This window comes from Carettochelys insculpta, chromosome 3 (assembly GCF_033958435.1).
Source record: "Carettochelys insculpta isolate YL-2023 chromosome 3, ASM3395843v1, whole genome shotgun sequence".
Lineage (NCBI taxonomy): Eukaryota > Metazoa > Chordata > Testudines > Carettochelyidae > Carettochelys > Carettochelys insculpta.
Genome location: NC_134139.1, coordinates 36743865 through 36750303, shown reverse-complemented (window position 1 = coordinate 36750303; position 6439 = coordinate 36743865).

Genomic DNA, 6439 nt, shown 5'->3' with positions numbered 1-6439 from the left:
GGTCCTCTTAGTGTATAGAATGCTATTAAAATGCTTTATAGCTGCTTATCGTACTTCTGGAATCACACATATTACAAAGCAGCTATAATGTGAAGGTACAAGAAAAATAACTCAAAGGTTTAAGGTCAGAAGCAGAGCTTGGAACAACCTTTAGTTTTGCAGGGAATTGCTGATATTTAAATTTCTTATTCAAGCTGCAATTTTCCAAGTGCATTATTAAGAATATTCATACTCTGGAAAAGCTAGCCAATTTAGCCTAAAATAAATAGGGTTACCCTGAGTATCTGTGGTGTTGCCTTGTACGTCCCAGAGTGTATTATTGTGTATTAAGGAAAATACCTTGAATATCTCAAATCCTAAAGGTAGAGTAACTTTGAAACTTTAGCTCTCTAAAGTAATGGTCACTTTTTATAAAATACATTTTTGTTAAGAAACAGCACAATGGAAATGTTAAAAACTCAAAATATAATTAAAAATGTCTGCTCACTGCATGCTCCCTTATGAGCTATACATCCTCAAGCTTTACTTATACAAGGATTTTTCTTTCTCTTGTGTTTTCATTGATTTAGCCAATACAGCAGATACTAAAATGTTCAGAGTAAGGTCACTAGTAATATTTCAAGTTATATTTGATTGTTATTCCATTGTCAAAAATTAACAGCTGTACTTTCATAGTCACATATATATTAAAACACTAGAGACATACAAATCAACTCTTGTTGTTCCTTTCCTTGTATTTTAATGACAGTCTCTGTGTCTATAGTATAAATGCTTCAAGGAGCACAATATATCCTGCCTGGAAACACAATATCTGCATTTGTATGTCTTTCTAGCAGACACCAATAGCAGGATAAATTTATCTACATTCAGCAAATGAAAACTAGGTTGAAAAACTGTGTTGTACTACTAACTGCAGGGGGCATAAAGATTATGGTAATTTATAGCTGTACTATTGTTAGTCATGCACATTAATGTTTTCAGTAGTAATTTGTCATGCTTCTGGCTCTGAACATATTACAGAGCAGCAGTAATGTGCTCTTTTAATATTGAAGCATTGATGAATTCCCAATGAAATGCACAAAGGTAAATATTCATATCCTTTTCTTTTACTCTGCTTTTTAAAAGCACAAATCTGAGCCATGGACTTCCAAACACTTGGCAGAACAGAGACCTATTGTGCAAAAGGGGGACATAGAGTTCATTCTCAAGGCAGGGAAGCTGTTCTATTCTGTGATTCAAAAGGGCACTGCCATCTTGTGCAGAATAAAATAAATGGTGTGAAATGTTGGCTTCTTTAATCATTTCAGTTGTCCTCAAATGCCACTGCAGAGTTCAGAGGGAGGCCTAGACTTGGGCCAGCATTTTAGGAACTTAAGTGTGTTAATTTTTGTATTATGTTTTGTATTAAACATACATTATAAGAGAAACAATATAATTAGCTCTTTCTTTTTCCCAGCGATGATCTGATTCCCCTATGGAGATAAACAACCAGGCTTTTGACCTCATGAATTATCCTCTCCTTTGAATCTGATTGTCTTGTATCACAGACAAGCAAGGATAGTGCTCTTAATTAGAAAAGCAAATGCCTCGTGTTTCAAAGTTTGTTGTTTGTGAGATGCCTGTTATCTCTGTCTCTAGCCTGGCTGTCGTACTAATGGGCTTGAGAAGCATTCCAAATTGCTGCTTAAATTTTACCTATTTCTGCGGACTAGTTTGATTAAAAAAAATCAAAAAGTCATTTCGTTAACTGTGTTTGGCTGCAAAAAGAAAACCGTAAGTGATCTTTAGGTAATTATGGTTTTAAGGGACCAGATTTTTTTCTAGGTTATTTTTTGATACCATGGCTTTTGTTTGCTAGCTGAAAAGACCCAAATTTAGAGTAAAATGCACAATGTCAGCTAGTCTCACCTCCACTATATCACTTGTGGGTATCAGAACAGGATGCAGCATTCCAGTATCAGTCTTTGACTGCTGCTACACTACACCTGTCCCATTGGAGGTGCCATGGTAATGAGGCAATTGGAAGCAGGCTAATGAGGTGTTAACGTGCATATTCAGTGCTTCATTAGCATAATGGCAGCCGCATGAATTTTCAAGTGCAGACTTCGAATTGCAGATCGACAGTGAAGATGGGGGCAGCTTCGAAATAAGCGCCCCACATTGACATTCCCTTACTCCAATCTAATTCTGTGGGAATAAGAATGTCGAAGTGGGGCGCTTATTTCGAAGCTGCCCCCATCTGCACTGTCGATCTGCAAGTCGAAGTGTGTTTGCGCAGCTGCTATTATGCTAATGAGTTGCTGAATATGCAGGTTAGTGCCTCATTAGCCTGCTTCAAATTGCCTCATTTCCATGGCACCTCCAGCAGGAGAGTGGTAGTGTAGCAGCAGCCTTAGTCCTATTTGCTGCTCTTTTGTCTATACAACCCATACTGAGCCTGAACTGGTCACACAAAGGTGATATTTTGTGCTTGAGCACTTTCTCCCAGATGAACCAGGGAATACTGTTTTTTTTTAGTTCAAACTATACATAGTTTATAAAGCATTTGGGGTTCAAAATGTTTTCTAACAGAGATAAAGTTGTGGAGAGCAAAAGTAGTGACATGAAGAATGCTGCAAACTAGGCCTTAAAATGTCATACTGAATATTGGTGTCAGGCATTGGGCCAGATGAGGTAACAACTATTTTATTGAACAATACTAGTGCTGACATCAGAAAAGAGCAAATCCGATAATTCACAGCAGAGGATTTGTTTAGTTAATTTAGCCTTTATATATCTGGGAATGGCCATAACTTTAAAATTTTTGTGTATTTATTTTCACCAAATTACTTCAGTGATGCTTCATCTGATATTGTTCATAAGCAAGTCATTGAAAGTCTTCTCTGCATAAAATTTGAGCTCTGGTGATTTGACACACAGGTCAAATGGCATTGTTTAGATGAGTAAAACCCTGAGGGCTTGTCTACATGACCTCCTATTTCGAAGGGAGGATGGTAAGTAGGGTTGGGAGTTTATTAATGAAGAGCTGCCATGCATGTGCAACTCTTTATTAAGCAAATTCCCTCCTCCCCCTGCGCCCCCCGCCCCCCCCACTGCTTGCAAATTAGAAGTGTTAAACTTCGAAGTGCTGGCTTGCATTTAGTCGTGGCTCGCCTGCCAGTACTTCAAAGTGCCCAGGGTACTTCGAAGTCCCTTTACTCCTCAAAATTTCTTCTCCTCTTTGAAGTACCAGTGGGTGAGCTGTGGCTAGACACAAGCCGGCACTTTGAAGTTGCCGCGGGGGGGAATTTGCTTAATAAAGTGCTGCATATCATAGGAATCATAGGATACTAGGACCGGAAGGGACCTCGAGAGGCCATCGAGTCCAGCCCCCTGCCCTCATGGCAGAGCCTTGTCTAAACCATCCCTGATAGACATCTATCTAACTTGTTCTTAAATATCTTCAGCGATTCCACAACCTTCCTTGGTAATTTATTCCATTGTTTGACCACCCTGACAGTTAAGAACTTTTTCCTAATATCCAAACTAAACCTCCCTTGCTGCAGTTTAAGTCCATTGCCTCTTGTTCTATCCTCGGAGGCCAAAAAGAGCAAGTTTTCTCCCTCCTCCTTATGACACCCTTTTAGATACCTGAAAACCGCTATCATGTCCCCCCTCAGTCCTCTCTTTTCCAAACTAAACAAGCCCAATTCTTTCAGCCTTTCTTCATAGGTCACGTGTTCTAGACCTTTAATCATTCTTGTCGCTCTTTTCTGGACCCTCTCTAATTTCTCCACGTTTCTTAAACTGCAGTGTCCGGAACTGGACAGAATACTCCAGCTAAGGCCTAACCAGCACAGAGTAAAGCGAAAGAATGACTTCTCGTGTCTTGTTCACAACACACCTGTTAATGAATCCCAGAATCATGTTTGCGTTTTTGCAACAGCATTACACTGTTGACTCATATTTAGCTTGTGGTCCACTATAACTCCTAGATCCCTTTCTGCTGTAGTCATTCCTAGACAGTCTCTCCCTACTTACCATGCTCCCTTCAAAGCAGGGAGGTAGTATAGACACAGCCTCAGACTCAGATTTCTGATTTCTGTTCTTATGTTGATTCCCTGAACATTCCTGCCAGTAAACTCATTCACAAGAAAATCTGGGGAAAGTGAACATACAAATGAGGCACAAGGGATGCTGAAGGGAATTCAATTCTTACTCAAGCAATCAAATATTTACAGTGCAAATCATAAGAATGGCTTTCGTTAGAGACATAAAAGCAAAAGGTGCCTAAGTGTGTGTGTATGCATGCACTCTGGAAATATTATGCGCATATAACAGATACTTTTTTGTAAAGTCTTTTAAAGTTCAGTTTCTTATCAGAAGACAGAGCAGAAAACTGAAATGTGCTATGAACATACATGTCAAGTAACTTAAAGCTGAGCTACAGCTCAGACTAAATAGGTAACGGTTGTATTAGTTGCCGCAAAGATAACTAGCTTTGCTTTGTCAGCAATTACATTTATTATGAAATATGGAGCCAAACTGTAATTTTGAAATAATCACACACAAACTGTTAAGACATAATAGAACTACATGCATGCAAGAGAGGCTACTTTTAAGTAGGTTAGGCCATGAAAGCATTAAGGAATTTATTAAAAAAAAAAAACTTTCAACCTACTCCTTAAATGTTATTGTCTTAATAGCTACTTATGCTGTATGATCTGTTTATCTTTGGCTTTCAGGTTAAAAAAAAAAAAGCAAAAATACTCCATGTCATACCTGCATATGTATTGTTGTTTCTTTTCTTTTGCAATCTAAAAGAATCACTATGGATGAAGCCTGAAAGATTTGTCATTTCTCGTACAAGTAGCCTGAGCACCTTTAATTTTCTTTCTGTAGTTTACTGCATAAGACTGCTTTCTGGAAGGCACGATTCAAACTTCTTAATAAACTAAGAAAGCAATGGCTTTTTTTTTTTTTAAAAAAATGTACTAAGAGAGCACCAGTAATCTTAGATAAAACATGCCAATTTAGGCATTGTGAAAAATGCTTAAATTTGGCATGGCATGGCATGGCATGGCATTTCTTACAGATAAGCAGTCCTGTAGCACCTTAAAGACTAGACCTACAGTTACACTACAGCAATGTGTAGACAGAAGTCACCATTGGCAGAGATGTCCTGACAAAATGTCTTTCAACAGAGTGCAGCCACACACAAAAGCCAAGCAGGAGACTGCTCTCTGCTCTTTTGACAGAGCGGCTGGGCTGCCCAGCTGCTCTCTCGACAAAACAGGCACCCAGAAGCACAGCGGATAGGGCTGCCTATTGTCCTGGGCACCCTGTCTGTCGAGAGACACCTTCCCTGCACCGAGCATCCACACAGCTTTTTGTCAACAGAACCTGTCGATAAAGGGCACTCTTCCTCATCTGGGAGAGGCAGACAGTTGTTGGCAGAAGTGCCGACTTTTGTCAACATACTGTCAACAAAACACATTTTGTGTGTGAACATTCCACCTGTTCTGTTGGCAAAATTCACTAGTATAGCCATAACCTAACAAATTTATTTATAAGTTCTGTGCGTAAGACCCACTTCTTCAGCTTTAGAGTAGACAATTAAAATTCAGGGTTTATACAGATGGTGGGAGGAGGGGAAAAGGAAGAGAAAAAGGTGGGGTGGGGGATTAGCTGTCACTGATGGGACCAGTAGAAGAAGATAATTGAGATCCCTGCGGGATTGTCAGCTACTTCACAATAGGCCCAACAAGGACAATAACAGAACATCACTTGCCATCACTAATAGCTGTCAGATTAAACCCCTCAAGCACATCATTGACAATCTACACCCTATACTGGAACATGAGCCGTCACTCTCACAAGCCTCTGGTGACAGTCCTATTTTCTCCTACAAACAGCTGCCCAACCTCAAGAAAATACTTGCCAGCAGCTACACATCATACCACACAAACACTAACCCAAGAACCTATCCCTGTCACAAACCCCATTGCCAACCTCTATCCCCATATTTATACTAGTGACACCATCACAGGACCTAATCACATCATCCTTATCCTCAGGGGCTCAAGCACCTGCACATCCACTAATATGATGTGTGCCAGCAATGCCCCTCTGCCATGTACATTGGTCAGTCTTTGTGCCAAAGGATGAATTGCCCTGAGTCTGAAAAATGCTGACGATCACACTTTCCCTTTTTAATTTGTTTTTGTCTATCCTCTTTACTACGTAAAAGATTCACAAAAACTTGGGAAAGCTGGCTTATACACGAAGGAAACAAAACAAAATTATATATTTCAGTGATAATGGTATAAATGATACTTGTATAAAATGTTCCTGTTTTACAAGATACTTTTCAGTGTCCCTTTAATTAAGAAAGCTTTCTTGCTTCTCAGCTTTGATATCTATTTTGTTTATAGTCAGTTATTGGTGCACCATGTAAATT